This window comes from Macaca fascicularis, chromosome 3 (genome assembly GCF_037993035.2).
Source record: "Macaca fascicularis isolate 582-1 chromosome 3, T2T-MFA8v1.1".
Lineage (NCBI taxonomy): Eukaryota > Metazoa > Chordata > Mammalia > Primates > Cercopithecidae > Macaca > Macaca fascicularis.
In genome coordinates, this window is record NC_088377.1 from 60,396,873 (window position 1) to 60,420,561 (window position 23,689).

The 23,689-nt window shown below is 44.0% G+C and overlaps 1 protein-coding gene across 35 annotated transcripts in view; it reads left to right on the forward strand.

Moving 5' to 3' along the window:
• Positions 1-23,689, forward strand: part of LOC135970120 (beta-glucuronidase-like) — a 74,013-nt gene that overhangs the window by 25,097 nt on the left and 25,227 nt on the right. For 10 of the 35 annotated variants that reach the window (XR_010585574.1, XR_010585584.1, XR_012432341.1 and 7 more), the window contains 4 exons: positions 8,413-9,012; positions 12,625-12,717; positions 13,061-14,696; positions 16,810-18,931. The exons of 1 other annotated variant lie outside the window; for it this stretch is intronic. The gene's annotated coding sequence lies outside the window, so the exon portion shown is untranslated. 24 more of the 35 variants (XR_010585588.1, XR_010585573.1, XR_012432346.1 and 21 more) reach the window with 15 other exon arrangements.

Below are 23,689 nucleotides of genomic sequence, written 5' to 3' on the forward strand. Positions count from 1 at the left end.
GGCTGAGGCAGGAGAATGGCGTGAACCCGGGAGGCGGAGCTCGCAGTGAGCTGAGATCGCACCACTGCACTACAGCCTGGGAGACAGAGCGGGACTCCATCTCAAAAAAAAAAAAAAAAAAAAAAATTAGCCAGGTGTGGTAGCACATGCCTGTAGTTCCAGCTACTCGGGAGACTGAGGCAGGAGAATTGCTTGAACCTGGGAGGCGGAGGTTGCAGTGAACCAAGATTGTGACACTGCACTCCAGCCTAGGCAACTGAATGAGACTGTCTCAAAAAAAAAAAAAAAAAATTCAGTGTCATGAAGCTTTTTCCTTATGCTTTCTTCTAAGAGCTTTATAGTTTTAGTCTTATGTTTAAGTCTTTGATCCTTTGTGTAAAATTTTTAAAAATTTTTTTAAATTAAAAAATTTTAGGTTGGCGCAGTGGCTCATGCCTGTAATCCCAGCACTTTGGGAGGTGGAGGTGGGCAGATTACCTGAGGTAGGGAGTTCAAGACCATCCTGGCCAACATGGAGAAGCCCTATCTCTACGAAAAATATAAAATTAGCCGGGCGTGGTGGCACATGCCTATAATCCCAGCTACTTGGGAGGCTGAGGCAGGAGAATCGCTTGAACCTGGGAGGCGGAGGTTGTAGTGAGCTGAGATCTTGCCACTGCACTGCAGTCTGGGCAACAGAGCGAGACTTGTCTCAAAAAAAATATTAATTGAGATAATAATTTGTGCATATTTCTGGTGTATAAAGTCGTGTTTTGATATGTATATAACGTTTAATGGTCAAGTTAAGGTAATTAGCATATTTGTCACTGCAAATATTGATCCATTTTCAGTTCATTTTTGTATGTAGTATAAGGTAAGGATCCACCTTCTTCCTTTACCTGTGGATATCCAGTTTTTCTGGTACCATTTGCTGAAAAGATGATTTCTTCTTTCTTGAATGGGTCTTGGTCTCCTTGTCAAAATCATTTGACCATATATGCAAGTGTTTTCTTTCTGGGTTCCCTACTCTATTGGTCTGTATATCTGTTTCTCTGCTAATACTACATTATTTTGATTGCTATAACTTTACAAGAAGTTTTGAAATCGGGAAGTTTGACTACTCAGACTTTATTCTTTTTCAAAATTGTTTTAGCTATTTGGGGTCTCCTCGGATTTCATATGAATTTTAGAACGGATTTTCCTATTTATGAGAAAAATGACATTGAGATTTTTGTTTGTTTTTGTTTTTGAGACGGAGTCTTGCTCTGTCACCCAGGCTGGAGTGCAGTGGCGCGATCTCTGCTCACTGCAACCTCCGCCTCCCGGGTTCACGCCATTCTGCCTCAGCCTCCCGATTAGCTGGGACAACAGGCAACTGCCACCGCGCCTGGCTAATTTTTTGTATTTTTAGTAGAGACAGTGTTTCACTGTGGTCTCGATCTAATGACCTTGTGATCCGCTTGCCTTGGCCTCCCGAAGTGCTGGGATTACAGGCGTGAGCCACCACGCCCGGCCGGTTCTGCACAAATTTTTTTTTTTTTTTTTTTTTTTTGAGACGGAGCCTTGCTCTATCACCCAGACTGGAGTGCAGTGGTGCGATCTCGGTTCACTGCAAGCTCCACCTCCCGGGTTCACGCCATTCTCCTGCCTCAGCCTCCCGGAGTAGCTGGGACTACAGGCGTCTGCCACCACGCCCGGCTAATTTTTTGTATCTTTTAGTAGAGATGGGGTTTCACTGTGTTAGCCAGGATGGTCTCCATCTCCTGATCTCGTGATCAGCCCGCCTCGGCCTCCCAAAGTGCTGGGATTACAGGTGTGAGCCACCGCGCCTGGCCTATTAGTAGTGTTTTAACGTTTACTTTCTGTATTCTTACATATTTTAAAGAACTTAAGAGAACAGAAATAGTCTTTTATGTCTACCCAATGTCATCGTTGTTTTTTACTCTCTATTCCTGAAGTTCCCTGTGTCTTTTTTATCATTTACTTCACCCGGAAGCATTTCCTTTGGCACTTTTCTGAGAATAGGTCTGCTGGCTACAAATTCCCTTATTTCATTTAGCTGAGAATGTTATTATTTTCTTTCATTCCTGAAGGATAATTTCACTGGGTTGATTGGACTTTTCTTTCAGAACTTTAAAGATGTCATTTCAGTGACTTCTGGCTGTCGCAGTTTCTGATTAGAAATCTATGATCAGGCTAGGTGCAGTGGATCATGCCTGTCATCCCAGCACTTTGGGAGGCCAAGGCAGGAGGATCACTTGAGGCCAGGAGTTTGAGACCAGCCTGGGCAGCATAGTGAGACCCCATCTCTTTTTTAAAAAATAATTAATTTTTTAAAAACTTTTAAAAAATCTGCTATCACTCTAACCCTAATGTGTCCTTTTCCTGTGGCTGCTTTTAAGATTTTTAAAATCCCGTCTCTACTCCCACTGCTTCACTTCATTAGCCTAAAAAATTTTTTTTAATAAAATTAAATTTTAAAAAAGATTATTCACGTCTTTGGTCCTCAATAATTTGATAATGATATATTTCAGTTTTTTTGCCACAGTTTATCTTTACTGAGCTCCTTGATTATGCAAATTTATGTGTCTTACTAAATTTATGAAGTTTTCAACTATTCTTGAAATATTTTTTCTCTCCCAATCTCAATCTCTTTATCCTCTTTTTCTTGAACTACAGAAACACAACTGGTAGACCTCTGATGCTGCTGTACAGGTCTCTGAGGCTCTGTTTCTTTCTAAAACAATTTGTAGTTCAAATGGAATAATTAATTTCTCTTTTTTTTTCCTGTCTCTCTCTCTCTTTTTTTTTTTTTTTTTTTTTTTGAGACAGAGTCTCGCTGTCACCTAGGCTGGAGTGCCATGGCATGATCTCGGCTCATTGTAAGCTCTGCCTCCTGAGTTCACGCCATTCTCCTACCTCAGCCTCCCAAGTACCTGGGACTCTAGGTGCCCACCACCAGGCCCAGCTATTTTTTTTTTTTTCAGTAGAGATGGGGTTTCACTGTGTTAGCCAGGATGGTCTTGATCTGCTGACCTCATGATCTGCCTACCTCGGCCACCCAAAGTGTTGGGATTACAGGCGTGAGCCACCGCTCCCGGCCTCTTGTCTCTTGTTAACAGAGACAGAGTTTCACTCTGTTGCCCAAGCTGAAGTGCGGTGGCGCTGTCAGGCTCACTGCAGCTTCAAAGTCTAATGGGATAATTTCTGTTGATCTGTCTGTATATGCACAGATTATTCTGGCATCTTCCATTATCAAGCCTACCAGTGAATTTTTCATTTCAGGTATTTTTCAGTTCTAAAGTTTCCGTTTGGTTATTTTTTACACCTTCTGTTCTTTCCTGAGAACTTGTATTATTTCATTCATTTCAGGAATGTCTACTTTTACCCCCAGTTGTTATAGTAGCTAAATTCTTGATAACTTTAATGTCTGGGGTATCATGGGCTTGGCACCTGTTGATTATCTTTTCCTTGTAGAATGAGTCGTATTTTCCTCGTCTGGGTAATTGTAGATTGTATCCTGGGCATTTGAGTTGTATATTGTTTGGACTCTGGGTCCTGTTAAAAGCCTCTGGTTTGTGTTTTAGGAGGCTGTTAACCCAATTAGCTTCAGACTTCAAGTCGGTCTTGCCTTCTGGGGCAAGGATTTCAGTGTCATTTTGTTTTGAAACCCACTCTGGGTGTTTGCATATGGGGCTGGACTGGTGGTGTAACTCGCTCCTTTCTCACTGGGGGTCTTTGCTGTGCTGGGTCTGTTCCATGCTTGCTGTTTTGGTGCTGTTCTGCACGTAGCTCAGATGAACCTAGGATTTGTGTTGATTGAAATTCAAATTTGGAGTCCCCTTCTCTAGCTCTCCTCTCTGGGACTCCCTCAATCCTACTCTCTGGCCCACATGAGACCCCTTTTTTGGTTCTCTATCCACAGGTTCCAAGCTTCTCTCAAAAGTTTACCTGCCTGCCTGTGTGTAGTTGTTACTAGAGCTATCCTTGGAGCAGAGCAGGGAAAGTAGAAAAGACAAAAGGACTCTTAGGCAGTCTGGACAGCAAGGGCTCCCTTCCTGCTGCTGGTCCCCGCCTGTGGGGCTGCCCTTGAGTTGTGAGCTCCTCCTGGGTCTCCAGCCTTTCTGTCTCCTGGCCGGAAAGATTGGATTTCTCCTGGAGCTGGAGCTGTCTGTGGGGCCACCACAGCTGCACCAGGATTGAGGCCCTGAGACAAAAGAGGGAAAAAGCCCCAAGAAACTCACATCCATCCTCCACTCCAGATGGTTCTTGGGTTTTGTTTCCCTCCCAGACCACCTGCTTTTTTTGCTTTTCAGAGTCCTCAGGTGTATTTTTGTATATTTTGTCTGGAGATTTTTTTTTTTTTTTTTTTTGAGATGGGGTCTCGCTCTGTTGCCTAGACTGCAGTGCAGTGGCACAGTCCTGGCTCACTGCAACCTGTGCCTCCCGAGTTCAAGCAGTTCTCCCACCTGAGCCTCCTGAGTAGCTGGGATTACAGGCACATGCCACCACACCCGGCTAATTTTTGTATTTTTAATAGAGATGGGGTTTTGCCATGTTGACCAGGCTGATCTCAAACTCGTGACCTCAGATTATCCTCCGCCTCAGCCTCCCAAAGTACTGGGATTACAGGCTTGAGTCACCGCACCCAGCTGACTGGAAATTTTTCATTGTAATCTGTGGGGATAGAAAGGCTTTTGTGGGCTTTCTCAATCTTCTCCTGTAGCAGCAGTGCTAACAGTTGATTTTTAAGGCCTCTTTTCAGCTCTTTGTGTGGGCTGATGTATTGCTTCCTAAGCCAAACATCTTTTCCACTATAAATATGGACAAATACTGTTCAAAAAAAACCTACAAATAGGCATTATCTTGCAAGCCGATTCATGATTGTCCATAATCTATATAAATTTAAAACAGATTTTAATATTAAAGGATTAATTAACTAAAATCAATTAATTTTAACTCCCTTTTTTCCACTAGTGATCCTAAAATTGAGGATTTTAAAAAATCTTTTTAAAAGGCTTTCTAAACCTTTTAACCTCAACCGTTTCGTTAATTGCTTAGTTTTGTGACTCTGGCAAGAGCAAACGCTACAGGTGGTGTTGTCCAACAGCCAGTAGAGGGAGCGGCAGGCTTCTTCACTGCGGCTGGGCCTGGCTCCTCCTCTAGGAACTTGGCAGCCCTTGCAATTCAAACAGCCTCAGTGTCCCATGACCCAGGGGGCTGCTTGACCAAAGCCATGAAGACCTGGACCATCGTGTGCTAGCTGTTGCAGTTTAAGACATTACACTTACAACAGGAACTGCTGAAGCATCTTTAATCCTGGTGTTTGAATATCCTCAACAGAATTTTTCTCTGCTATTCTCTCAGGGAGAGGAGATTCAAGATAACAGCCCTTAATGAGTCTGATTCTATTAGTGCAAGCTGGGGCTCTATTAACTTGCTTAAATACCTCCACTACCAGAGATCTTGTGGGTAGGGTAAGAATCATGTTTTGGTTGACTTTATAACCTTATTCAGCAAAACAATAGTGTTGGGACTCAACTGCAAGTCACTGTGATACGATGTTCTGTGTCATTTTTTCTTTCTTTCTTTTTTTTTGAGACGGAGTTTCACTCTTATCACCTAGGCTGGAGTGCAATGGCATGATATCAGCTCACTGCAACCTCTGCCTCCCAGGTTCAACCGATTTTCCTGTCTCAGCCTCCTGAGTAGCTGGGATTACAGGCGCCTGCCACCATGCCTGGCTAATTTTTGTATTTTTTAGTAGAGACGAGGTTTCACCATGTTGGCCAGGCTAGTCCTGAACTCTTGACCTCAGGAAATCCACCCGCCTTGGCCTCCCTAAGTGCTGGGATTACAGGCGTGAGCCCCCGTGCCCGCCTCTGTGTCATTTTTTTCTACAGCATGTTACTTCCTCTGAAGCATTTGACTCTTTAATCATTTTAGTTTTTTCTTCAGGCATCTGTTTCTCAAAGAACTGCAGCCTGGCTTGTAGCCCCAGCTCTCATGCTGACATCTCCTCCCTAAGGTATACACTCTGTCTTAGGGTTGGGATTAGGTCTGCCAGGAATGGAGCAAGAGGACTTGCCTTCAAGACCCAGCTTTGGTAGGGTAGTAAATAACTTTGCATCCCTAAAAGGGACTCTTCTGGGCACAGATTATTCTTGGGAGTGGACACCATATTTGGAATGTGTTCCTCTGGGACCAGCAAAGCTCAGAGTCGATGGATGAGTTGTCGGGTTCCCTAGTGTCTGGAGTCCTGGTACCCTGGCTGCTTTCAGAGCATGGAGTCCTGCCCCGTATCTCCCCAGAGTTTTCCCCTTCTCTCCCATGAACTTCTGCAAGTCGGGGCTTCCCTAGCTCTTTCTCTTACATATGCTTCAGATTACGTTTACCTCATGGTAGCTTTGTCTCGGTTGTTGGGGACACAAAGATGAACACAGCGGAAGTGCTATGGTAGGGGCACGGTGGAGAGACACCGAAGTGTCAGCAAACACCATGTGCCAAGTAAGGCCTGAGGTCAGGAAGTAGCCTCGTGCTTTTCTGTAAGGTGTTTGCAGTTGGGGTCAGTTGGGATGTGAGTGCAAAGTAGGGCCATACAAAACTGTAGAGACTGACAATGACCAGATTTCAGAGGGTTCTGGGGGCTGAACTAAGGAAATTCAAGTTCAGACCACAACCTGTGAGGACAGTGGGAGGATTACAAGCAGGATAATGAGATGACCATGTTTCTATCTTGTAAAAGAGACTTTATTTGTATGAGTGTAGACAGATTGAAAAGGTGGCAGCCCACTGAAAATGAAGGTCATTGTCCTCTAACCAAGAGGTTGGAGTGGGCTGTAGAAATGGTGAGGAGGGGAGGAGTATCTTTTTTTTTCTTTTTTTTTTTTTTTTGAGACGGATTCTAACTCTCACCCAGGCTGGATGCAATGGCATGATCTTGGCTCACTGCAACCTCTGCCTTCCAAGTTCAAACGACTCTCCTGCCTCAGCCTCCCGAATAGCTAGGATTACAGGTGCTGGCCACCGCGCCCAGCTAATTTTTTGTATTTTTAGTAGAGATGGGTTTTCACTATGTTGGCCAGGCTGGTCTTGAACTCCTGACCTCGTGAGTCTCCCGCCTCAGCCTCCCAAAGTGCTGGGATTACAGGTGTGAGCCGCTGCGCCCAGCCGGTATATGGGATATTTCAATAGGCATACAACGTGCAATAATCACAGTAGGGTAAATGGGGTAGCCATCACCTCAAGCATTTATCCTTTTCTGATAAACATCCATTTATACTCTTGTAGTGGTTTTTAAATGTATAATTAAATTATTGTTGACCATAGTCACCCTGTTGGGCTATCAAATACTAGATCTTATTCATTCTTTCTATTTTTTCATACCCATTAACCATGCAAACTTCCCCCCACCTCTCCCACCCCACTGCCCATCCCCGCCTCTGGTCTGCTACTCTCTGGTCCTTCTCCTCTCTCTGTCTCCAGAAAGCATGGACTTCTTGGTTACAGCCTGTAGTGGTAGCTGAGATTGTGAGGCCTGGGTGAAGACATCAGTAGGAGGGTCAGAGGATGAAAGTCAGCACCATGAGCATGCCAGAGCCTTGTGGGAGAAGAGAAAATCCAGAAGGAGATGAAGAAGGGAGAATTGGAAGGATCAGAAAAGAATTGAGAAAGAAGGTGTCATGGAAGCCCTGAGGGCAGGCAGTTTCAAGGAGGGAATGATCAACAGTGTCACATGTCACCAACAAGATGGAGTGGGACCGAGGAGCAGCCACTATGTGTGGAGGACACCAGGCCCTTGAAGCAAGAACAGTTTTGGTGATCACTTGGGCAAGAGCTAGGGTGTGGGGAGTTGAGAAGCAAGGGGAGAAAGTAGACACAATGAAAGAGGCTTGGTTAGGCCAGGCGCAGTGGCTCATGCCTATAATCCCAACACTTTGGGAGGCCATGGTGGCAGATCACAAGGTCAGGAGATAGAGACTATCCTGACCAACATGGTGAAACCCTGTCTCTACTGAAAAAAAAAAAAAATTAGCTGGGCGTGGTGGTGCGCTTCTCTAATCACAGCTACTCAGGAGGATGAGGCAGGAGAATCCCTTGAACCTCGGAGGCGGAGGTTGTAGTGAGCCAAGATCACACCACTGCATTCCAGCCTGGGCGACAGAGCAAGACTCTGTTTCAACAAAAAAGAAAAGAAAAAAAAAGGCTTGGTTCTGAAGCCAGTGGGGAATGTTTGTAGCCTGACCCTCTTAACTGCCCCAATACCCCAGACTGGAGTGTGCAGTGTATGGGGGCCTGCTGTGACCACAGCAGTGCTCAGCTCCTTGGATGTAGGACAGGGAACTTGCTTGGTGGTTTGACCTTGAGTTGGGGTTCTTCAGGGAGCGGTTGTGAATGTCGTTGCTGATCTTACTTCTGGTCGTCTCGTTACAGATCCCCTGCAGCTTTTAGTCCTTGCAATCCCTCTTCTCCCTCTTCACGTGGAGACCTCTCAGATGGGAACTGAGAAAACTACCCGGAATGAACTCATCTCCCTTCCAGTCATTTCTGACTGACTGCTGTTTTCCCCTCACCGTGGTCATGATGGAACTGTCTCGGTCTTGCTGGAGGTTTGGGCAGCAGTTTCTGAGAGTCTTTCCGTTTCCCTCCTGGAGTTTCAGCCTCTCCACGTGTTTGTCTTCCCAGCTGGTGGCCATTCTCCAGTCTCCCTCCGGACCCTCCCTCCTCAGGCAGCAGTTGCTTTTTTACTTCTGTGTTATCAAGAGGCTGTTTGCTCCACAATCATTCCTCAGTCCCCCGAGACCAGTTGTCATTCTGCTGAAATTTCCACTGTCATTCCACTGCACTGCACAGGCCACCAATGACTTCTTGGTTAGCAAATCCAGTGACTTCTACATTGACACTGTCAACCTATTTTTCTCTCTGTGTCGCCCAGGCTGGAGTGCAGTGGTGTGATCATAGCTCACTGCAGCCTCAGACTCCTGGGCTCAAGCAATCCTGCCTCAGCCTCCCGAGTGGCTGGGAGGACTACAGGTATGTGCCACCATGCTTGGCTAATTGTTTTATTTTTATTTTTTGTAGAGACAGAGTCTCAGTTTGTTGTCCAGGCTGTTTTTGAACTCGTAGCCTCAACTGATCCTCCTACTTTAGCCTCCCAAAGTGTTGGGATTACAGATGTGAGCCACCGCGTCTGGCTTCTGGCCCCTTAAATGGAGGCGCTTTATGGTGTTCTGTCCTGGTTCACTCGGTCCACAGTTGGTCTCTGGAGCATAATATCCACTCCATGGTTTCATGTAACTCCTTGCAAATAAAGCTAGTGCTAGTTTTTTTCTTTTAGTTCTAGACCAAATTAGACCTCAAACTAGACACACTTTTTGACAGAAGCCTCTTCAGAGTTATAAAGGTACTACAAACTCAAATTTCATTTGAAATAATATATTTTTTTGTAAACACCCTAACCTTGACTCTATCTGTTCCTTCACTCCTCCTCCCCGCACACAATGTACGCAGGTCCTGTTAACTTTACTTGAGGGTGACAGGAAGAATTTCACATCTTTAGACGCTTACTGGCATGCCTATTGCTGCTGGCCAACTTTATAACCTCATTCTTACATTCTCGCTCACCCAGGGGTGTTACAGTGTGTTTCTCACTGTCTACCTCCATTTTTTGTGGGTCTTCCAGAATCGCTGGCAGCACCAGCCAGAGCATGCCCCTCTTCCTTGGTTGCTCTCCTGTATTGACCAAATCACACCCAGCATCTTGATAAGTCAGAGCCTTTTTGATCTTTTCCCAGATGGTTCTTTCACCCCGTGTCCCACCCCTCTCTAGCTGTTTCCTAAAACTCTGGGAGGTTTCTTTCCTATGGGCATGTCCTTGTGTTGTTCCTGCCCTGGCTATCTGTCCCTGTCCCTCCCATCCCCCCCCCCCTTTTTTTTTTTTTTTTTGAGATGGAGTCTCGCTGTCTTCCAGGCTGGAGTGCAGTGGCGAGATCTTGGCTCACTGCAAGCTCCACCTCCCAGGTTCATGCCATTCTCCTGCCTCAGCCTCCCGAGTAGCTGGGACTACAGGCGCCCGCCACGATGCCCGGCTGATTTTTTGTATTTTTAGTTGAGACAGAGTTTCACCGTGTTAGCCAGGATGGTCTCGATCTCCTGACCACATGATCCACCCGCCTCGGCCTCCCAAAGTTCTGGGATTACAGGCATGAGCCACCGCGCCCGGCCCCTCACATCCCCTTTTGAGTTGAAAAGTCATCAGGGTCGAGTGCAAGCGTCATCTCTGTGGAGTCTCCCTTCTTGAGTCTATAGTAAATGTTTGGGGGATTACAAGAAGTAGAACTTGACTAGAGCTGCCCTAACAATGACTGCCATTTATGGAGAAATTATTGTGGGACAGATTGCATTATGACGCTTTCCGTCCGTTATCACATGTACACTAGAAGCAGATGGCCAAGAACAGGAGCTTTTCTGCCATTTACTAGCTTTGCAACTGTGGACAAGTTAATTACTATCTCAGTGTCAGTGAAATCTGAGGATTCAATGTACTTCCACATGGAAAACAAGCAATAAATGGTAGCGGTGGCCTCTGGGAAGATTTTCATCCCTCTTCATCCTCTCATAAGATAGTAAGTACTGTTATCGTTCCTATTTCACAGACGAGGAAACTGAGGCTCAGGGAGAGTGGGTAATTGTTCTGCTTCCCCCAACACATGGCTGCAGGAGTCGTGGCTTCTTCATGTTTTCACTCCAGAAGGTCTTTAATGCAATAAATACTTACTGAGCTGATTGGAAAGATGGATCTGCAGCCCCAGAGTCAAATTGAGAGAGAAATATAGAAGTTGTCACCTGCACGGGGGTGGTCATTGCAGTTGTTTGATCTCCTCGAAATTCTGTAGTCTTTCAGCGTCCACACGATTCAGCCCCCCTTTCAGCAATGAGCTGTGTCTTTCTTTGAGGTAGATGATCACTATATCTAACTGTCACTCAGATGTTTTGTTGTGAAAATTTGCATGTATTTGCCTTCTTTCTCCAGCTGGGTTAAGTGCTTTCAGGGCAGAGGGATTGTACCTTGTATTTCTGTGTATTAACTCCTGCCTCTTTTAGTCCCTGTTTTGTTTACTAAGATAATAGGTCAAATCTGGGAAACAGTAAGTCTTAATCTCAAAAAGGAATTCACCCATTTCTAAGAGACGACCAAACAAGATAATTTGGTGTGTTTTAATTTTTTAGTTTTAGTCAGTTGCAGCCCGAACCTGGCTCTGCCAGCGTTCTCACCTGGCACTGTCATTATTTCTTTGGCTTGATCTTTGATCAGACTGTGGGATCAGGAGAGAGAAGGAGTCCTATTTATTGTTGCTTCCCATGTACTCTGCAATATCTAACACAGCATGCGCTAAATAATACCTACTCAGGGCATGGGTGAGATCTTAGAGCCATGTTTAATCACTCACTTTGTCCTTTTGTTTTGCTTTTTTTGAGATGGAGTCTCACTCTGTCACCCAGGCTGGAGTGCAATGGCATGATCTCAGCTCACTGCAACCTTCACCTCCTGGGCTCAAGCAGTTCTTTTGCCTCAGCCTCCCAAGTAGCTGGGATTACAGGCGCCCACCACTGTGCCCAGCTAATTTTGTATTTTTGTAGAGGCGGGGTTTCGCCATGTTGGCCAGGCTGGTTTCGAACTCCTCACCTCAAGTGATCTGCCTGCTTCAGCCTCCCAAAATCCTGGGATTACAGGCGTGAGCCACCATGCCTGGCCTTTTCTCATTTTTTTATCCATTTCATTTTTTTGCCCTCCTCAACAAAGTTATGTTGCTTTGTCTTGTGGTTTTTTTGTTTTTTTTTTCATGTGGATTGCTGAACCCCACCCAGCCCCTCGTACCCTCTCCAGCCAGCTCACACTCGTTTGTCACAGCTCCTGGAACTCCCATTGACACACAGGGAATAGCCACCCACAGTGGACTGTGCTGTTCTGTTTTCTCCCTTAAATTTATCGTGCTTACAGAATGCCACTTCTGCAAACTATAGTCAAGTAGGAGGCAATGGCTCGTGGATATGCTCGCTTGCTCATCCTCTTTGAAAAGGTAACCAACTCTGAATTCTTTTATCTTTGAGACAGAGTTTCACTCTTGTCACCCAGGTTGGAGTTCAGTGGTATGATCTTGGCTCAGTGCTGCCTCCGCCTCCCAGGTTCAAGCAGTTCTCCTGCCTCAGCCTCTCAAATAGCTGGGATTACAGGCGTGCGCCACCACACCTATCAAATTTTGTATTTTTAGTAGGGGTGAGGTTTCACCATGTTGGTCAGGCTGGTCTTGAACTCCTGCTGAGATTACAGGTATAAGCCACTGTGCCCAACCCCAGCTCTGAATTATTTATTTATTTATTTATTATTTTATTTATTTATTTTTGAAACTAAACCAGCCTGGTTTAGTTTAATTTCATTATTCATTCATTCATTCATTCATTCATTCATTCATTCATTCATGACAGGGTCTCGCTCTGTCACCCAGGCTGGAATGCAGTGGTGTAAACACAGCTCACTGCAGCTTCGACCTCTGGGGCTCAAGCAGTCCTCCCACCTCAGCCTCCCAAGTGGCTGGGAACACAGATGTGTGCCACCAGGCTTGCTAATTTTTGTATTTTTTGTAGAGACGGGGTCTTGATGTGTTACCCAGGCTGGTCTTGAACTCCTGGGCTCAAGCAGTCCGCCCACCTCAGCTTCCCAAAGTGCTGGGATGACAGGTATGAACCACTGCAACTGGCCCAAAGACGTATTTTTACTTATAGTGTAGTTCAGCCTTAAGACTGTACCAGCGGATAGAGGTGGAAAAGTAATGTAAAGCGAATATCAAATTACGTTTACAAATAAAGCAGTTGCTCATTAAGGTTTTTTTTAAAACCTCCTTTTTTATTCTGGGTTACATCATTCCCTGGCTGTCTTTACCCCAGCATCAGTGAGTCCTGCAGTCACTATAGCCCCCTGCGAGGACAGATATTTTGGTCACCATCAAGTGGATCTTTATTTTTATCTAACTTTACAATTCTGCCAGTTCTGACCCTTACATTCTCTTGCCTTGAATCCCAGGATCCGCCTCTGGTGTTCACTGTGGTCCAGTGTGGTTCTAACTTGACCCATCAGAAGTCATCTGAATCGCTTTGTGTCTTTTTTTTTTTTTTTTTTTTAGCACCGCTGAGAGTGCTGGGGAATAAAAAGGGGGTCTTCACTAGGCAGAGACAACCAAAAGGTGCAGCGTTCCTTTTGCGAGAGAGATACTGGAAGATTGCCAATGAAACCAGGTATCCCCACTCAGAAGCCAAGTCACAGTGTTTGGAAAGCAGCCCATTTACTTGAGCAAGACTGACACCACCTGTGTCCCTTCCTCCCCGAGTCAGGGCGACTTCCACAGCAGCAGAAAAGTGCCTCTCGGACTGTTCACGGCAGACTAGAACGTTTCTGGCCTGGGTTTTATGGTCATCTGTGCTAGCAGGGAACACAAGGTGGAAATAAAAGATTTTCTAGTATGGAAATAAAGAGTTGGCATGAAAGTGGCTACTGAAAAGCATCTGAAATCATTTCTGTGCGTCGCGCTGTTTTCAGAGCCTTAACTATGTGTGGACTTTGGAGAAACTGCTGCTCCAACACCCCCACCATGTTCAGAGCAGCTGGTTCCAGAGGGCATCTGCAGAAATAGCCCCATGGTCCTAGGGCCGCCGTGTTTGTGTAGCAAACCGGGCCAGCCTCAACAGGGAGTGAGTAGAAGACTTTCACAGCTGCTGTTCGACTCCTCAGACGAGCTAAAGTCCCACATGTACCAACAAATTCATAGAAACGCTGTCATGCTGCAGCACTTAGCAGGGTCTGTGAGCCAGTTTCCACATAGTTAAGCTGGCAGTGTCTGAACTGGAAGGTTAGAGGTAACTGGTTCTCCCCAGACATCGTTCTGACCTCAGCCATAGGGTCTTGACAGAAATGGGCAGATGAGTGTAAACGCCCATTGGCTTTATCATAATGGATGCCACTGAGTGTGACAAGACCTCCTTAAACAACTCTGCCTACAAATCAGCATTCTATGGCTTTACACCCCGAAATGACGCCACCTACCCCCTCCCAGAGCACAGTCTTTCCTTAAGGAATCTCTCCTCCCTCTCTTCACGGGCTCCAGTAAGGCAAGGATGGTGCATCAGTTCTGATTTGAAGTATATGCTTTGGAAAAATATTCCTTTTGGTGTCCAGTCAGTTGGAATACAATGAACTGATAGAGTCTTTTTTGTTTTGTTTTGTTTTCTTGAGACAGTCTTGCTCCATCACCCAGGCTGGAGTGCAGTGGTGCAATCTCGGCTCACTACAACCTCCACCTCCGGGGTTCAAGCAATTCTCCTTCCTCAGCCTCCCAAGTAGTTGGAACTACAGGCACCTGCCATCACACCCAGCTAATTTTTTTTTTTACATTTTTAGTAGAGACGGGGTTTTGCCATGTTGGTCAGGCTGGTCTGGAACTCCTGACCTCAGGTGATCCGCTTGCCTCACCCTCCCCAAGTGCTGGGATTACAGGCATGAGCCATTGCGCCTTGTGGGGGCAGTGTCCCTTTCCACAGGTCTTAAGTTCCAGCACAGAGCACACTTGTTCTAGTCCTTGAAGGATATCTCAGCTGTATTTCCAACGGATTCATCTTTCTTGCCGATGCTACCTTTTTAGAGGATTATACATGGAGTATTCAAGGTAAGCTAAAGTAAAACTATGGAAAAACAGCTCATTAATACATTCTGAGTGTTCACAGAACAGTAGGCAGTGACACATTTTATCATTAATTCTTGACAATCACATATATCATAAACCCACAGGAATTCCAAGATCTAGAGGTCTGAGGACTCTGAATCTTCTGCAAGTTACGTATGATTTAAGAGAAAAAGAATCAACCCTATATACCTTAGAAATGAGGTTACAGTATTGACTTCAAGAATATAAGGCTCCTACCGAGTCTAAAAAGACCTCGTTTCAGCTTCTTTGTTGGAATGCAACCCTGCAGTTTAAGAATAATAGGAGCACAACTTCCACAGGTAACTTCTACATTTATTTTATACCAAAAAAGTTATGTGCAACAAATAAACATTCTTACATATTTACATTTGGTTTTATTTATCAGTTAGCGAAACGGTGCCTTAAATCTCTGATAAAGAGTATTTCTATCTAGATTAAAGGGGAAACCTGCCCACTGAACTCCATTTTAAATGAATGTTTACTCTGGAGCTTAAAGCACTAGTAAGAAATCTTTCTCATGGAACATTCTAGACAGATCATACACCTAATACTTAGGTCATGCCTAATACAGTTTTATAACAAAACATTTCACCTTTTCTAGGTGAATTTGTAGTAAAAAAATGTTTAGCCAAGTAGCTGGGGCTCCCACCCTTGCCTTTTTTGTTTGATGGAAGGGTAGTTGTCACAATTAGAAACCGTAAGTGCTGCCTGAGGTGTCTGAAATGTTTCACCAATGCTTGTGTGTTGGAGGAAAAGACATGAAGACAGAAACTGTATCATAGGTCATTAGCTCGTCTCCCCAAATAGGTTACCAGAAGTCACAGAGGGTCTCCTTGTTGGCATCTAATACTGATTTTCAAGACAAGATCTCCTGTCACTCTTGGTACCAATCTAAGTTACGAAGAAACTGCTGAAGGTAACTCTGTACTTTTGCCAATAGTCTTTTCAAAAACTAAATGAAAAACAAAAGTCAACAAATAGTTTGTTGTTGTTGTTGTTGTTTTGAAACAGTGTTTCACTTGTTGCCCAGGCTGGAGTGCAATGGTGCAATTGGGAACTCACTGCAACCTCCACCTACCGGGTTCAAGCAATTCTCCTGCCTCAGCCTCCGGAGTAGCTGGCATTACAGATGCCTGCCACCATGCCCAGCTAATTTTTGTGTTTTTAGTAGAGACAGGGTTCCACTGTGTTGATCAGGTTGGTCTCGAACTTCTGACCTCAGGTGATCCACCTGCCTCGGCCTCCCAAAGTGCTGGGATTATAGGTATGAGCCACCATGCCCGGCCAGCAAATAGTTTTAATTTCACTGTAGTCTTGGTCCTCTTTGAATGTAGTCTCTTTGAATGAAAATAGTCAATGCTTTGAACATCATTTGAAAATAATGAATTTAAGGAGAGGACACATGTATAAAGGAACAGTGATTCTGGGCACACAGCCAGTTAACCCTGAGTTATTTCACCAGAAATTTACTTTTACTGAGAGCAACTAGCTGTAATGCAAAACCAAATGAAATCCTCCAAATCACCCAGATTCCCTAGAATTTATCATCTAACCCCAATTCGTCTTATTTCTTCAAATGATATTTGTGAGCATCAAGTCAATAAATGGCTTCATTTGGAACAAATTACTTTAAAAAGATGAAGCATGGAGTTACTGCTAAAAACAAAAGTTTCCCCTCATCTGTCCTTTAACACTTGTGGCTAGTAATGCTGCAGTGTTCAAATATTCAGTCTAAAACAGGCAAAACAATCTTCTAATTTTATAACACTGGTGATTCCCCCCTCTTCTGGGCAGAATAGAAGGTATAGAAGGGAATCTGAATTCTCCAGGGCAAAAAACACCCAATAAACACCACCAGGGTTCTGTTACTTACTGAGACACTGGCATTACAATGCTGTTATGACAGGCAGTACGTGTTCCTCTCTCAGTGAGATAAAAGGGTATTAATCTGACTGGGCCATAAGAATGTGGCAAAAAAAAATTTATACAACTGAAACAGTGGTTTCACCGAGGTTTAGAAAAGCAAAGGAAAAACTGAAAGGGTCTGGCTGACCATTTTCCCATGTTTTCTCAGGTAAGAGTTGAAGACATTTGCAAGAATGCAACATCAAGACAAGCTTTAACTATACTCTGCTGATTGATACAAAATAGGATGAAAAACCATTGGATCCTGGGACATGAGGAACTTGTTTAGCACAACCGGTGTTATGTGTACCACAGTTTTAACCATTAGGCCATTTCCACTGTAGCTTAGAGAAAAGAACCAGAGGACTGCCTTGGTAGAGCTGGACGTGCTGCTATAAGACGGCCTCGCTGTACAGCCCTCAAACGTGAGGACTTCTTTCTCCATAGGTACCAGATGGCCAATCAGTGCTTTCTAGAGTTCTTTAACTACTTCAGAATACAAGAATAGTACATCCATACTCCAACAGCCATTGAAAGATTCACATTCATGGGAAAACACAAGTCTTGATGAAATCTTGAGTTAAGCTATCTTTTAAGAAACTGGTTGAAACTGGTGAAAAGTTCATTACAATTCAGGCTTGATACCTGCCTCGGGCCAGAAGACCTACGTTGCATCAATTCTGAGTCAGTGGAAGCTACAGAATTGTTGCTGACCCTACACATTTGAATTTACAGAGCAGAGCCTGTCCCCTCCCTTCAAAGAGAAGGCAAATAAAGCACTCAAGAGGTACTGGTCTCATTGACTGTTTTTAACATAAAATGATTAATCAGATTGGAAGCAAAAACATTACTGCTGCTTCCCAACCGGAGGAGTGAAATGATCACACAGGACCCTTCTGCAGAGTGCGGGTTTTCTACCTGACGGTGAAGACGGGAGGGCAGGACACTTCTGCCCAAGGTCAACACACAAAATATTTGGTTTGAGATTTAAGACAGAAGGCACTTTTAACATTCTGATATCAGATGTTAACCATACAAACGTCCTGTCACAATTTCATTTGGGTTTACTTGAATCCCCTTCCAAAATTCTTCTTACTGCATGTGTGTCATTATGAGAGCAGTGGCGACACGACCAGATTTAGCCTTGAGATGTGTCTACCTGTTCCTATTCTCCCATGAAGCAAACTGCGCAGCATGTCAGCCCTGAAGGTTACAAATCCAGTATTTGACTGCAAAACAACTAAATTACACATCCGAGTGGTTAGTGCAGAAACAGTGAGCAAGAACACTGGCTCCCACGCTGGAGCGACGGGGCTTAGACTGGTCTTTTCCATCATAATACTGTTTGGTTGACTGGTACCAACGTTAAGGAAAAATATCTGCATGAAAATTCAACTGGTGGAAGAATCTTTACCTAATAATGCCAGGCTTATATTTCCAGCTTTTCTCCAAAGAAAAAATACCCATTTTTGGTCGGGTGTGGTGGCTCACACCTGTAATCCCAGCAGGCCGAGGCAGGCAGATCACGAGGTCAGGAGATTGATACCCTGGTGAAACCCCATCTCTACTAAAAATACAAAAAAAAATAGCCGGGCGCGGTGGTGGGCACGTGTAGTTGCAACTACTTGGGAGGCTGAGGCAGGAGAGTGGCGTGAACCCGGGAGGCGGAGCTTGCAGTGAGCCAAGATGGCACCACTGGGCTCCAGCCTGGGTGACAGCGAGACTCCGTCTCAAAGAAAAAAAAAAAAAACGATTTTCGCATCCTTAGTGTCCTGAAGGCCTTGAACTTGAAGGTCTGGCCACATGACTCATTCTGTAAGGTTAACAATTGGTCCAGTTTTATGACTGGACACAATCTGGACTTGAACGTTCCAATTCAATTTCTTCCTTTCAGAAGAGGGAGATGAAAGGGAACCAACCACCCTATTATTATTTTTTTCACCCTATTATTTGCTGCAACAACAGCGGCCAGTACTTTCCACAAGATGCTGTGTATAGGCTATTTTCACTATCTCCTCAGTCAATGCTGAACTGACAGTTCTTCAGTGCTACACTCCAACTAAACTGTACGGTAAGTTCTGCAGAAATGGATCTAATATTTCTATCTTTACAAATATCACATAAACGGATTCTAGTTGAATCTACATGTTTAAATCCATTGGCTAAAAACATACTACATATTGTAAACATGGCAATATTTAATACAGTATCTATTCTAGAATATTTTCATGTTATGATCACATTTGTTATACCTGAAATTGAATTTATGCACATTAAAGAATTACTAGCAATGGTTGCTGACTTTACAATTGAGGGCAGGGGGCTAGGGCTACATTTTATCATTTCAGAAACATCTTCAAAGTAAAGTTAAAGCTTGTCTTTGATTGGCTCGGCGTATCCTTTTTGTATCCATATTTAAAATGAAGATTGACACAGAAATTAGCGAGGGCCCCTTCTAATTTACAGGATTTTTAAAAATCAGTTTGAGATTCTTAGGGAAAGTATCTGTTGTGAATAATAATAATAATAAAAACCTGCTGCAAAATAAACTGAATGGAAAACGGGCTTGAGACTGTCAGGGCAGAGTCCGTCGGGCATCAGTCCTGCTTGGGCTGCAGCTGCCACTTCCAGGCCTCGTTCAAGTAAACTAGTCGTTTGTAGTTGATACTGAGAAGAAGGAAGTTCAGCATGTACGTGACGACGCAGATGATGCAGAACTCCGTCAGCACAAAGTACAGAATGTAGGCCAGGTACAGGGACCCCACGACCGACATGATGGAGGACGTCATGAGGATCAAAGCCGCCACCGCGCTTGCTGTCATGCCTGTAAGAGAAGAGACGCGGGCTCAATCAGGCCTTGGCGCTGGAGAGAGGCTTTCTGAGTGACAAGGACTAACACTGTGTGACTTGCTGCGGTGTTTGAATACTGATCTTCCTGCCAAACTCTGAAAATTGAGAACAGAAATACTGGTCTGTTTCGTTAAAATTATACAGGTTGACTCTAGCAAAATGACAGTTTTTTGGCTTTTTTTTTTTTTTTCTTTTTTTGATACAGAGTCTCACTGTATCGCCCAGGGTGGAGTAGAGTGGCACAATCTCGACTCATGCAACCTTCACCTCTTGAGTTTAAGCAATTCTCCTGCCTCAGGCTCCGGAGTAGCCAGGATTACAGGCACGTGCCACCATGCCTGGCTAATTTTTGTATTTTTAGTAGAGACGGGCTTTCACCATGTTGGCCAGGTAGGTCTCCAACTCCTAACCTCAGGTGATCCACCCGCCTCAGCCTCCCAAAGTGCTGGGATTACAGGCGTGGGCCACCATGCCCGGCCAAATGCCAGTTTTATAGCTGCAATGTTTTTGATTTCTCAATCTTTCAGGTGAAATATTACTAATTTCATAAACTAACCTAGTTGAAAATATGCACACAAAGCAAATATGCAGTCTCACAATCACATTACGCAATGAAGCTGACTTGTAACATCAACAGCCCCAAGACACCAAATGAATAAAGGGACATGAGGACCGCAGCCTTTTTCTTCCGAGCTGCACACATTTGGTGAGAACCTTCTCTGGTTTTCACTACAGCCTCCCCATCTGTGGAAAGTAAAATTTGCTTTTCCATGTTTAGATCAGATTGATTAAAAATCCACAATGAGAGGTGACTACACCAACAAGTTGCTGAGGAGAGAAAAACTCTTGCTAAACATTCCAGGAAGGGCTCACCCTGGTGGATAAGGGAAACCACAGTTAGCTCGTTGGCTGTATGTGGGCCAAACCCGATCAAGAAAAATGGTGGACGTGTGTGCTAAACCCAGGCTCTCAGTACAAAAAGGCACCTAAAGCCAGGCGCGGTGGCTCATGCCTGTAATCCTAGCACTTTCAGAGGCCGAGGCAGGTAGATAAGATGTCAGGAGTTTGAGACTAGCCTGGCCAACATGGTGAAATGGCGTCTTTACTAAAAAATACCAAAAAAAAAAAAAAAAAGAAAAAGAAAAAGAAAAAGGAACCATTAGTTGGGCATGGTATTGTATACTTGTAACCCCAGCTACAAGGCAGGCTGAGGCACGAGAATTACTTGAACCCAGGAGGCAGAGGTTGCAGTGAGCCAAGATTGCGCCACTGCACTCCAGCCTGGGTGACAGAGTAAGACTCTGTCTCAAAAAAAAAAAAAAAGAAAAAGAAAAAGAAAAGAAAAAAAAGGCACCTGAATTCTGGACTCTATCTTCACATGTATTGTTTTTAATTTCCTGTGGTCAACAGTATGGAGAATATGTGCATTTATTTTCAAGGACAGAGAAGGCAGAGCATGTTAAACTACCCTCCTACCCAATGACTCATGGGTAAAACTACCCTCCTACCCAATGACTCATGGGTAAGGATAACAGAAACAGGAACAAAATAACAGATGGGAGCAGGTTTGAAGAAGTCAATTAAAGAGACAGATTTTCTTTGTGTAATGTTTTATATACATATTTTTTTCCAGATAGAGTCTCCCTCTGTTGCCCAGGCTAGAGTGCAATGGCACAATGTCAGCTCACTGCAACCTCTGCTTCCCGGGTTCAAGCAATTCTCCTGCCTCAGCCTCCCAAGTAGCTGGGATTAGAGGTGTGCGCCACCACCCCCGACTGGTTTTTGTATTTTTAGTAAAGACAGGGTTTCACCATGTTGGCCAGGATGGTGTCGAACTACTGACCTCTTGATCCGCCCGTCTTTGCCTCCCAAAATGCTGGGATTATAGGTGTGAGCCCTTGAGCCTGGTCTGTTTTTAAAACTTTTGAACCATGTGAATGGATTACCTATGAAAAAATTAAATTAAAAATGCTGTATCTCAAACAGCTTAGAAGTGAGTACAGATGCCATGCTCTGGAAACTGTTGGGTTAGTTCAAATGTGCCTCCCGTAAAGACACCAACATTAAAAAGCATGTGAAGCATCTAAATGCAAGTCAAAAAAATGCAAATGAAAAAAACACATATGATACATATGATTTAAAATATGTATACAGCATGGCATTAAATTAATGGCATAAACAGAAATTTGACTGTAGCACCTCTATCTTCAAAAGTTAATCTAATCAAAGGCTTTTCTTTCTTTCTTTTTTTTTTTTTTTTTTTGCGACAGACTTTCCCTCTGTTGCCCAGGCTGGAGTGCGGTGGCATGATCTTGACTCACTGCAAGCTCTGCCTCCTGGGTTCACGCCATTCTTCTGCCTCAACCTCTCGAGTAGCTGGGATTACAGGCGCCTGCTACCACACCTGGCTAATTTTTATTTTTTAGTAGAGATGAGGTTTCACCGTGTTAGCCAGGATGGTCTAGATCTCCTGACCTCGTGATCCGCCCATCTGAGCCTCCCAAAGTGCTGGGATTACAGGCGTGAGCCACCGCACCTGGCCATTTCATAGTATTTTCTAATTTATTCAACCATTACCTATTTCTAAGCTACTTTTTTTTTTTTTTGCTATTTCACACTGTACTGCTATGAATATCCTTGTCCACACATCTTTGTACTTCTGCAAGATAAACAGATATGGAACTGGGGAAACTCGACAGAACAACTGACAATGATTTAGATTTACAATTTGCCTTATAACAAATCAATTTCAGATAGACAGAAGAGTTACATGTATTTTTAATTAACCAAATTAGAAGAGCTGACAGATAATGGAATATTAATAATTAAAATACAAAGACATTGGTATGCAACAAGATCTTTAAAAAAGGAGAAAAATAAAATGCAAAGACAACAATGGATGGATTTAACTCTAAAAATTTAATACAATACAAATTCATAACAGTAACAAAAAGGATAAAGAATGCGCTAAATGTTTGTAACACATATAAAAACATACTACTGTCGGGATCCCAATAACTAAATGGGCAATAAAAGGAAATTAAAAAGACTAAAATTTAATGTAATAGGTACTAATGTGTAGCTATTAGCAATTTTTCCAGGTTAAGATTATCATTACAATTAAAAAAAAAACAAATTTTACAGAACACTTTTTAAAAATGAAGACTGCTGGAACTTCAGGGAAACCAAAGAACTGAGAGAAAAGCAACTTGGTAACACCAATTAAAATAGAAAAATCTGTGTTTTTTGATCCTATGCCTGGAAATTTATTTTGTGGAGATAATTCAAAGAAGGAAAGAGCAGAAGGTCTTTAAACAAAGTTGATCACTGCAGCATTATTTAGAAGTAAAAGGTGTGGGCCGGGCACGGTGGCTCACACCTGTAACCCCAGCACTTTGGGAGGCCAAGGTGCGTGGATCACGAGGTCAGGAGATCAAGACCATCCTGGCTAACACAGTGAGACCCCGTCTCTACTAAAAATACAAAAAATTAGCCGGGCATGTTGGCGGGCGCCTGTAGTCCCAGCTACTAGGGGGGCTGAGGCAGAAGAATGGTGTGAACCCGGGAGGCAGAGCTTGCAGTGTGAGCTAAGATCGTGCCACTGCACTCCAGCCTGGGCGACAGAGCGAGACTCTGTCTCAAAAAAAAGTCAAAGGTGTGAAACCTAGATGTTAACAGTAACTGGATAAACAACACTATGTTGAAACACAGTTCACATTAAATTATTATTAGTTTTTGAGACAGGTCTTGGTCTGTCTCCCAGGCTGGAGTGCAGTGGTGTGATCTTGGCTCCCTGCAGCCTCCATCTCTTGGGCTCAAGTGATTCTCTCACCTCAGCCTTTCAAGTAGCTGGGACTACAGGTGTGTGCCACCACACCCAGCTACTTTTTATATTTTCTGTAGAGATGGAGTCTCGCCATGTTGCTCAGGCTTGTCTTGAACTCCCAGACTCAAGTGATCTGCCCTTCTCAGCCTCCCAAAGTACTAGGATTACAGGCGTGAGCCACCGCACCTGGCCCCAAATTATTATTATTATTATTATTTTTTTTTTTTTTTTTTTTTTTTTTTGAGATGGAGTTTTGCTCTTGTTGTCCAGGCTGGAGTGCAATGGTACGATCTCAGCTCACTAAAACCTCTGTCTCCTGGGTTCAAGGGATTCTCCGGCCTCGGCCTCCCGAGTAGCTGGGATAACAGGCACT